This window comes from Myotis nattereri (genome assembly GCF_964212035.1).
Source record: "Myotis nattereri genome assembly, chromosome: 13".
Lineage (NCBI taxonomy): Eukaryota > Metazoa > Chordata > Mammalia > Chiroptera > Vespertilionidae > Myotis > Myotis nattereri.
In genome coordinates this window covers 12,044,303-12,055,329 of record NC_138088.1, presented here as the reverse complement: position 1 = coordinate 12,055,329, position 11,027 = coordinate 12,044,303, and the positions used below count along the sequence as shown (strand labels likewise).

Here is an 11,027-nt window from a genome sequence, read left to right as displayed (position 1 = left end):
TGTAATTCAAATTCAAGGTTCCCATCTTGAGAGCAGGGTGGGCTCGCCATTCTAACTTTCTCCGTGTGGTTTTCTATGGACTTGAGAAACAGGTGATCCGTGTTCAGGCCACAATGACTTTGGACACAATGGCAGGTAACAAAACTGAAAACAGTTCTGAGATCCTGCAGCGTTTGCTCCTGAAATGGGCCCCACGGATCTGAATCTGTGTGACCACTGACTCCTCCAGCTTTAGCAGGGAGAAGTCTTGACAGAGCAATTTAGATAGAGATTGAGGCCGGGAGCTCACATGCCACTCAATGCATTAGGCAGGGAGATGCTTGCCAACCTCGCATTTCCCACCAACCTACTGCCTCTCCTCCAGCCTCAACTTGGCACAGACACCCAGGCCTGGTTCTCCCTTGGGCACAACCCTGGAGTCAGCCCAGGCTCCACGGATTTCTCAACACCAGCCTCCTGTCCAGGAATGCGCTGAGCCATGACCTTCGGGTCCTCACTCTTTGCAAGAGGCAGCAGAGAAAAATTGCAGCTCAGATAGGCCTGCCAGTTTCTTGGTCCAAAAGCCAGCCTGGGGAGGGACACGGCAAACAGTGGGGCTCAAGAGGATGGACAGTCCTCCCCATTCCTGATGTCCAAGGGGAATGTGCTGCTTAAGGCCCAAAGGTTAGTCGTTGGAGCCCCTGGTTTCATTAGGTCCCCTGTGCAAGAGATGTCATCATCCCATATCCCTGGGTGAAGGGAACTGACAGCCCTTAGCCTGTGAGGGAGTGAGAGAGGCTGTCTGGAGAGTCTCCTTGAATCCATATGTCCCTGTTGTTCCAGGTCCTGGGAAGCCTGGATGAACTGTAGTTACTTTATTTATTTATTTATTTATTTATTTATTTATTGTCATTATGCCTTTATTTTATTTTAATTTTTTAAATTAAATCTTTATTGTTCAGATTATTACAGTTGTTCCTCTCTTCCCCCCCGCCCCCATAGCTCCCCTCCACCCGGTTCCCACTTCACCCTATGCCCTTACCACCGCCCCCCCCCCCCACTGTCCTCATCCATAGGTGTACGATTTTTGTCCAGTCTCTTCCCGCACTCCCCACACCCCTTCCCCCACCCCTGAAAATAGTCAGTCCTTTCCCTTTCTATGCCCCTGATTCTATTATATTCACCAGTTTATTCTGTTCATCAGATTATTTATTCCCTTAATTTTTAGATCCACTTGTTGATAGATGTGTATTTGTTGTTCATAATCTGTATTTTTACCTTTTTCTTCTTCTTCCTCTTCTTAAAGGATACCTTTCAGTATTACATATAATACTGGTTTGGTGGTGATGAACTCCTTTAGCTTTTTCTTACCTGTGAAAATCTTTATCTGACCTTCCATTCTGAATGATAGCTTTGCTGGATAAAGTAATCTTGGTTGTAGGTTCTTGGCATTCATCACTTTGAATATTTCTTGCCACTCCCTTCTGGCCTGCATAGTTTCTGTTGAGAAATCAGCTGAGAGTCGTATGGGTGCTCCCTTGTAGGTAACTGACTGTTTTTCTCTTGCTGCTTTTAAGATTCTCTCTTTGTCTTTTGCTCTTGGCATTTTAATTATGATGTGTCTTGGTGTGGTCCTCTTTGGATTCCTTTTGTTTGGGGTTCTCTGCGCTTCCTGGACTTGTAAGTCTGTTTCTTTCACCAGGTAGGGGAAGTTTTCTGTCATTATTTCTTCAAATAGGTTTTCAATATCTTGCTCTCTCTCTTCTTTTGGCACCCACATAATTCGGGTGTTGGTACACTTGAAGTTGCCCTAGAGGGTCCTTACACTATCTTCATATTTTTGGATTCTTTTTTATTTTTGTTTTTCCAGTTGGGTGTTTCTTCCTTGTTTGTATTTCAAATCTTTGACTTGATTCTTGTGATCCTCTAGTCTGCTGTTGGATCTCTGTATAATATTCTTTATTTCAGTCAGTGTATGCTTAATTTCTAGTTGGTCCTTTTTCATATCCTCGAGGGTCTCACTAGATTTATCAAGGGTCTCACTAAATTTATCAGCGGTTTCTAGAAATTTCTTGAAAAACCTTATAACTGTGTTTTTGAACTCTATGTCCTCCATTAGTTTGCTTTCCTCCATTTCTGTCATTTGTGACTTGTTTCTTTGTCTCCGCATTTTTTATGCTTCCCGGTGTTGATAGAGTGGCTTTCTGTGCTAGGTGTCCTATTGGGCCCAGTGGCTCAGCCTCCCCAATTACCTGAGGTGGATTCTCTTGGTGCACCCCTTTGTGGGCTTTGTGCACAGTCTTGTTGTAGTTAAGCCTTGATTGTTGTAGGTATCACCGGGAGGAATTGACCTCCAGGCCAATTGGCTGTGAGAATCAGCTGTGTCTACAGTGGGAGAACTTCTGTGTTGGAGACACCCTTTTGGGGCAAGACTTGCTTCAGTGGGCCTTTGGTGCTCACTGAGTCTGCCCCCTGAGTGTGTCCCTTATGGATTGGAGGAGTTGTAATCTGGATAGTCCCACTCTGACCACTGGGTACACTGGCTCTTGGATCTCTAAGGAGGTGCTAATTTAGTTTCTTCCTGAGGCTACCCAGCAGGAGCTATGGAGAGATCTGCAGATTCCTCTCCTTTGTTTGGAGTTTGGAGGTGCCCAGATGAGGCCCAGCTGTGAAGCAATGCAAGCTGCTGTGTGGCCTTGGGCCTTCTTTTGGAAGTTCTGGATCTCTCTGGCCCAGCTGCAGTGTGTTAGGTAATTTTCAGATTGAAAAGGGCCAGGCCTTTCATGTGCAAAACCTCTGCGCACAGCTTGGGTGGGGCGGGGTCTCAGGGAATCAACAGGGTGGAGCAAACAGCTATGGCTGATCATCAGTCCTACCCTAAGAGGCCCCGAGTCTCAGTGTCCCAATAATCGCTGTAAGCACCTCTGAGATAAAGCCGCCCTCGAGTTCCGACCGATGCCAGACAGTCCAGTTTCTCCCCGTATGAGTCTGGGTCCCCAGAGATTTTCCCAGAACTGGAGTTCAGAGTAGTCGGGAGCTTGAGACTCCCTCTGGATTGAAAGAGACAATGGTGTCCTCAGTTGCCAGCCCTTTCTGTACCTCTGCACTTTAATTCCATACCAACTCTGAGTCTCAGTGTGCTTTTCTTTTTCCTTCTAGTGGTAGAATTTCCACTCAGCCAGCCTTCCTGTGGTTCTGGATGATGTCCGTTTTGTCTTTTAGTTGTATTTTTGAAGTGGTTGTGTGAGGCAGCAATTTCCGGTGTTTACCTTTGTCGCCATCTTGGTTTTCTCCCTGTAGTTACTATCTTTAGACCCCCATGAGAATCCTGTATCTTTAGATTTATGCCACCTTCACAGGAGCTAACTTGCATGGGTTCCACTACTTGCTGATAAGAATTGTAAAGTGAATCTTGGGAAGGTGGTTGCCTCACTTCTAGATTAAGGCAGAATCGTGGCAGGCAGTTGCATTTAGAGAGAGGAGGTCTGAAAAGGCGATCTGGTGCAAGGTCAGGGGAAGAACAGGCAGAGCAGAAGGCTGGAAGGGGAATGGAAGAATTTCAGCTTATCCTGTAGATTTTTACTGTTTCTCTGACTAGGGGCGACCACTACATATGGGGAAACAATCCATGTGAAGTACCTGACTGTCTTCTACAATTTTATATCTAAAGATACTGTCCTTTATGCACAGTATAAGCATGAAGACATTCCACTCAGGGCAGAGCATGAATCCCCCACCCCTTACAGAAAACAGAAATAATTATGTAATGGTTACCAGTTAGTTTTCTCCTTGTTTTCTTGGCTGTGAGGATATTTCGGCCTTAACTTCCATGCTTAGTTGCAGTAATCCTTCTTTGCTGAGTCATCGTATGTGTATCTTCCTTTCTTCTTGAAAGTTTCTGTGCTTTTTCTATGTGCCTTGATGATTGGTTTGATAGGTGCCTCTGAACTTGAAGTAGTTTCCCACTCTCTGGTAAGCACAATGGACTTTAATTTAAAATAGAGAATTGCTCTGCTTGACATCACAAAATTACTCTTGGCATTGCCCCCAAGTGCAGTGCATGAAGGAGATTCTCTTGGGATTGAAAATCCATTGATGTGACAGCTTAGGTATGCTAGAGGCCAGATCTTGCCCTATCACCCCTACTTTACCAACCTTCAGCATTTCCCAGGCCACCTCTCAGCCCTGCCCTACAGTCCTGCAGAAGGAGGGCACCTGGGAGAGGCCTCTCTCTACATTCACTTATCAGATCCAATCCATGCATCCATGTGGGAATTTTTTGAGGTGTGCCCATTCAACAAATACTCATCAAGCACTTCCTAAGCTTATGGTGCTCTCTCTGGTAGGTCAGATACAAAAAGAAAAACAGAATAGAAAACTAATTTTAATAAAAATATTTTTTAATTGAAGTTTTATTTTTTAACACACTTTTATTGATTTTTACAGAGAGGAAGGGAGAGGAATAGAAAACTAGAAACATTAATGAGAGAGAAACATCAACCAGCTGCCTCCTGCACACCTCCCCCTGGGGATGTGCCACAACCATGGTACATGTCCTTGACCAGAATCAAACCAAGGACTCTTCAGTCCGCTGGCCAATGCTCTATCCACTGAGCCAAACCGGTCAGAGTAATAAAAACATTTCATTAAGTGGCCTTTGGCACATTCATGAACTATTTTTCAACCTTATTTGGTGAATGGCCTCAAAGTGGAGCTGAAATTCACTCTCTCCCCAGTTTGCTGCATGGGTTCTGCAGCCTCTCAGCTCCACTGCCCCTGAGATTGCTAAAAACATGCATGGTCATGAGCAGGCTTATGGGCCCACAGAGTCAGAATCCTGCTCAGAGGGGGTTTGGTCAGCCGACTGGTTGATGCTGCATCATTTGACCCTCAGAGTGTGAAGCTCACCATTGGGGAGTGTTTCCTCTTGTGTCTACTAATAATGGACCCATTGACCTATAATGGGATGAGGATGTCTCCGTAGGGAGGGAACACTGACCATGGACAGACTGAGACTGATAGTGCCCTGTGAAGAGGGAGGTCAGGAGTCTGCCTGACCTTTTGCCCCCACAGTGATGCTGGCATGTGCCATATCAAATCAGTGTCCTACAAGTATGCTGGGCTGAAACCGGTTTGGCTCAGTGGATAGAGCGTCGGCCTGTGGACTGAAAGGTCCCAGGTTTGATTCCGGTCAAGGGCATGTACCTGGGTTGTGGGCACATCCCCAGTAAGAGATGTGCAGGAGGCAGCTGATCAATGTTTCTCTCTCATCGATGTTTCTAACTCTCTGTCTCTCTCCCTTCCTCTCTGTAAAAAATCAATCAAATGTCTTTTAAAAAAAAATGTATGCTGGGAGGAGAGGCTGTCCTTTGTCCTCAAGATTACCCTGATGGCTCTAAGGAGGCCACAGCCACTTGGGGATTCCTGAGACTAATCATGGTACCATGTTCGTGTGGAAGCAAAAGGGGTTCCAGGGAATGTAACCTCACAGGGTGATCTGATCACAGATTTCTAACTGGGCAGGTCACAGTGAGTAGTCACACTCCAGGCATCGTTTGTAGTAAAAGGGTTAACACCCCTTTGAACTGCCTCTTTGCAGAGCCCTCAAGAGAAACCACCCTCAAGAGAGCACGGAATCTCGTCACCTGCCCTGCAATCCATTCCCTGCCTGGCTTTCCTCCACCTTCAGTTTTCTCCCTTAGTTCCCTCCTCAATTCCAAGTGCACAAAGGAAGCTACAAACTGTCATTCTGAGAAGCATTTTCTCGGGCTGTTGTCTGGCTTCCAGATGTATCCTCTGCTCAGTTCAGATGAACTTTTATAAACATTCTCTACAGGTTTGGACTTCTAACATGGACATAGGATATTGCGAGGTGTTACAGTCAGTGAAGGGTTTTCTGGTGCAGCACATGAGCAACTAAAGACATATTCATGTCACAGATAGGATGGGGCTAGCCATGGGGAGGGATCGAGGGCATCAAGTGGTGGCAGCACTTGGACAAAAAGAACTGGATCTCTTGGAGGCTGATCCGCTACTGACTGACACAGATGTGGCCCTCCATGGGTCCCTGTGACGGGCCGCAGTGTCCTCACTGAGAAAGGACAGGGCTAGACTGGGCCCTTCCCATGGTTTGACTGTGACCCAGTGCTATGCTCTTAGGCAGTGGTTCTCAACCTCTAGCCTTTAAATACAGCTCCTTATGTTGTGACCCAACCATAAAATTATTTTCGTTGCTACTTCATAACTGTACTGTTGCTACTGTTATGAATCATAATGTAAATATCTGATATGCAGGATGGTCTTAGGCAATCCCTGTGAAAGGGTCGTTAGACCGCCAAAGGGGTCGTGACCCCCAGGTTGAGAACTGCTGCTCTTAGGCAAGACAATGTGTCCTCTGCCAAGAACTGAAACAGAAACCCTCATGTCAGCCTCTTTTCACTCCCTAATCCCATAATCAAATCCATCCCTTCATTTTCCTTCCACCCCCACCAAAGAATGAGTCAACACTGTGCATGAGAAAAACATCACTGAAATTTCTTTTAGGTCAGCGGAGAGCTCAGCAGAGCCAAAGAGGGGTTGAGGAACTGCCATTTCAGGCTGGGAATTCACAGAGGCCATGAAGGAGGAAGAGCAGGAGATGTCATTCCAGAGCCCATTCTCCTGAAGGCACACACAGTCCTCCCCTGAACCAAAGTCATGAGGCTCATCCTTCTTCCAGTTGCTATAGGTCAGCCTCCCTCCTGTCACATACACAAACTGGCCTTCGGTCGCTTCATCTGCGATGCCTAGGAAGGCATGGTCATTGGTCACGTCCGTGATGGCTTTGTTCTCCTCAGCATTCGGGGGGGTGGCCTGGAGCTCAGCACAAAGGCATCTTTTCACCGTTGGTCACATAGAGCTTCTTTCCAGATCTCTTGCCCAAGGAGAAGGTTTGCACTGAAATCACAAAGGATGGGTGGGATTGACTTGGTGTTGTAAATGTTTCCCTCCACTTCCCGCGTGGCTCAGGGTTCAGGATCTGGAAGCGGAGCTCCACACAAATGAAAGAGAAAAGACAAGAGATAATTCGGGAATATTGGGGGGCCAGGCGGGTAAGTCCAACTCAAGAGGAAGGACTTCCACCAGTGCTCAGGCCGCACCAACCATTTTTATAGTCAGAGGTAAACAAGGTAATGGTTACCATAGATACACTGTTCTTGTGAGTTTCACTTGTTTTGACCATAGTTTCACTTCCTGCATCTCCCTCAGCCCATTAGCTTCCCAGATAAGATCTAGGGAGTGTTATAAGGTCAAGCCTAATTATACTAAGAGGACTGTGCCCTCTAAGCTGGGACTTGTTTGTGGCTTTTCCAACAGGTCAGTCTGAGGCTTAACCCTATATTGGTTCCCCACAACTTGGCCTGGAACCCAGGCCAGTAGGTTACCACGCCTTTGTTGGAAGTCAAGACTCTGAAAAGGAGCCCATGTGTAACCCCCTCAGGTCAGGTCTTAGTGAGGAGGAGCTCCTCAGAGTAGGGAAGGTCCTGACAGAGCCCGGCCTCTCCTGGGGGCGCCTGTCCTGGAGACAGTCCCCTGGCACAAACTGCCCCGGTGCAGGTGGACAGGGAAACAGGCATGGGCACCGCTGCCAGGCTTGGATGCCAGGATAGAAAGGGGCAGGGACAGCCATCTGAGAACAGTGGGTGCTGAGGAAGGAGAAAGGATGTGGAGGCAGCAGACCTCCATGCAAGCTTTTCTTTGCTGCTTCCCACCTGGGTGATGGTGAATGAATTGTCTACAAATCCTGGACCTATTTTCTCTCACATGTAAATTAAACAAGCGTAATGCTCACAAACAGCAGTGTTGAGAGAACAGAATGAAACCATGTTATGAGAAAATGCCAACCTAGCACAGGCCCTGGTATATAATCCATGTTCACAATTGTTAGCTCTATTCCACCTCCTGAAAGCCCAGAGCGCTCAAGGACAAGGAAAGAGTGGGAACCCAGGGGGACAGGAGGAGGCTTACATTTTTGATGCGGTCCAGTTCCGCCTCCAGGCTCCTCGCTCTCTCTCTAAGTTAGCCAGCTTAGTCTCTGTAACTGCAAAGCAACAGGAGAAGGGCATATATTGAGAAAAAGACCCTAAATTCAAGAACAGAGTATTTTGGAGGGGAATAAAAGCTTATTAAGAAGTATTCTTATTCCAGAAAAAAATGAAAACGAAAGGAGGTGATAAAACAAAACAACTGTATTCCTGCCTTCTCAGACATAATTCATAACTTTTATAAACTGTAACTCTGAAACAGCAATAACGGTAACTTGCAATCTGTAGCTCTGGATTCTTTTCTTCACATACTGCTTAAATACTGCAATATTATACTCATTTATAGGAAAAAAATGAACTCATTCTTTTTGAAAAATTTTCTTAATCATGCATATATTTCTTATAGCAGATGAGCTATTTAATCTGTATTATGAAAACCCGTTTGCCATGGCCCTGACACTCCGTAACGACCAAAGACTGGTCACCAGCAGACTGTGTGCGCTGGGAGGTGCGTGCGAGTGGGCGAGGCTGCGTGCGTGGTGAGGTGTGCGCTGATGGCGGGGACTTGATCTTGGTCTCGAGGAGCGGAGGGACTGGACTCTGGGTCTCGCAGCACCGAGGGACTCGGGGGAGTCATGTGGTGTGGTGGGGTCACTAATATTCATATAATTGTGATGGGCCAGTGAGCAAATATTTATGTGAGTTCATCATTTTATTTTTGTTGTTACTAATTATTTCACTTTGGATGAATTTATTTAGTTCCTCTGTGCATTACTCTATTGCGCCAGGGATCTTATGAAGCAGACCATCTTCCTGCCACTCTTGTGACAACAGACTTAAACCCAACTCCCGAAGGGACCAGTTTCCTACCTCGAATCCTGGAGCCTGGCATTGGCTGCTCCAGCTGAGGGAGCTGATCCATCTGCAGGGGCCACGAGGGGTGGCCAGCAGGGTTGCAAGTCTGTTCTCAGGCGCCTGTGGGAAACCCATCAGGCCCCAAGTAGGACTGGGGGCAGTGATAGTGCTGGGTCAGGAAGCAGAGGGGAGGTCTGCCAGTGGGGCAGCGGAGAAGGGCCCCTCCTACCCGTCCTTACAGTTCCCAGGCTGGTCCCCTCAGCCCACGCTGTGCTGAGATGAGCTCCTTACCTGAAATGTCTCCACGATCTCCTTTTTGGCCCTTCACTCCTTGTGGCCCAGGAGCCCCTCTACTTCCTGGAGGCCCCAGTTTCCCTGGAGGGCCCTGCAAGCCTCGGAGCCACTGCCCGGATGGAAGATGAAGGACATGTGACCCAGTGTCTGTCTCTCATTCTCTTCCTCCAAAAGCTCAGCACTAGATTCACGTTGACTCCAGAAACCACAGCAAACCAGTGGTGACCTGAGAAAGAAAGGCCTCCTGCCTCCAGCGCCAGCTGCCCGGGCTGCAGATACCGCCTCTTAGGGACAACCACACACCACCGATTCCTGCGTGGAAAGGTGGGAGCCAGGTCACAGCACCATCTTTGTTTAGGAGACAATGACAATGTACAGGAATTATCCTGAGAGATTCATGCCCATCATAATGTAAGGGGAGCCTGCTCATGGCTCTGCCCCAGATCCCTCTGGGGAGTAAAGATTCAAGAAGTCAGACCAGCCTGGGTACCTGGTTCTCCTTGTTCTCCTTGGCTCCGTCTCGCCCGTCTCTGCCTGGGGTGCCACTGGTGACCGGATGCCACAGGCAATCACTGAGCAGGCCTTCTGGGCATCCTCACAGGCTGTGGGTTCTGAGAAGGACACTGTCACCGCACACAGAAGGGTGGGAAGTGATACAAACCACAACATGGCCCTCACCTGGCAGTGGAGGGAGTGAGGGAAAGAATTGCATCTCATCCCATGTAGCCAACATCCGCTACCGCCTCTGGTGAGCTGGCCCCTGTGCTCGGGACACAGACACACCAGCTTTGACTCTGAGTTTCTCCCAGGCTGCTAAGGAGACAGACAACTTACACATTCCATTACCAACACCATCTACTTTTTCCAACTGAATTAGAATTCTTAATTCTTAGAAAACTTAACTGGTAGTGACACCTAAAAGCAAGTAATTACCATTTCTTGAATTGTCAAATTTATGAATACATTTCATAACTTCTAGAAACAGGTATTTTTCATTGGCAAATAGACTCACATTTGCAAGAGACATACTTCAAATAAAGTACAAAATCTATTCATTCACAGATTCAAATTTATTTGCTCTTACCAACTGTATGAGCTTTTAAAGTTAATTATTACCCAAGCCATTTTATTGACAACTTTTATAACAGAGATAAATAACATGAACTTAGTTTTGTAAAACCTGGCAAGACAAACTTGTATTTTATATTAATAACTTTAAAATAAGAACCTGAACTTGGAGAGTTTTTAAAAAAATTTTGATGACTGAGGGAGGAAGATTAACCATAAGGCTGGCAACTTAGGGCCTTTGTTGACCTTTGCCAATGAGATTGAAATAATGGAGTAGGCACAGAGGCACTAGTGACTGGAGTTGAGAAAAGAATTAAAGCAAGGAATTGAAAGTCTGGTGGAAGCAGATTGATAGAGGAGGCACAGGGAAGGGTGCCACCTGGTGTGAATTCAAGGTACTGACAGAAAAAATAAAACCAAAAAATAGCTCATGTGAACTCTGGATTATTGGGGGGGGGGGGGGGGGGGGGGGGGGGTGAAGCCCCAGATAAATTAGTTTAGGTTGAACCTTACTTTGGTTTGCTCTCTTAGTCTCCAAACTCCTTCAACACTTCCAGCTCCGCACATGTCGCCTCTCCTACCTCAGAACATCCAGTGCTGCCCAAATGCACTGGCTGAGCTCTCCAGGCCTCTAACTCCTAGCAGCAGCCAGGGCCCATCTACAGGCACGACTCACAGGGCTCCATGAGGTCATCTGCCCATCAAGTCTGTTCCTGGTGCTTATCCTTCATTTTGGTTGGGGAGGCATGATCTATGCTGGAATCAATCAGCACTCCCTCTGCCTGCACCTCAGCCATTGACTTCCCC

General features: G+C 47.0%; 1 pseudogene across 1 annotated transcript; it reads right to left on the bottom strand.

Moving 5' to 3' along the window:
* Positions 1 to 6,571: 6,571 nt before the first annotated feature.
* LOC308529002 (mannose-binding protein A-like) lies at positions 6,572 to 9,821 on the bottom strand (annotated as a pseudogene). Its single transcript has 4 exons — positions 9,643 to 9,821; positions 9,150 to 9,261; positions 7,987 to 8,059; positions 6,572 to 6,915 (listed from the first exon to the last, which is right to left on the bottom strand). The product of its transcript is annotated as a mannose-binding protein A-like (transcript).
* Between the last annotated feature and the right edge of the window lie 1,206 nt (positions 9,822 to 11,027).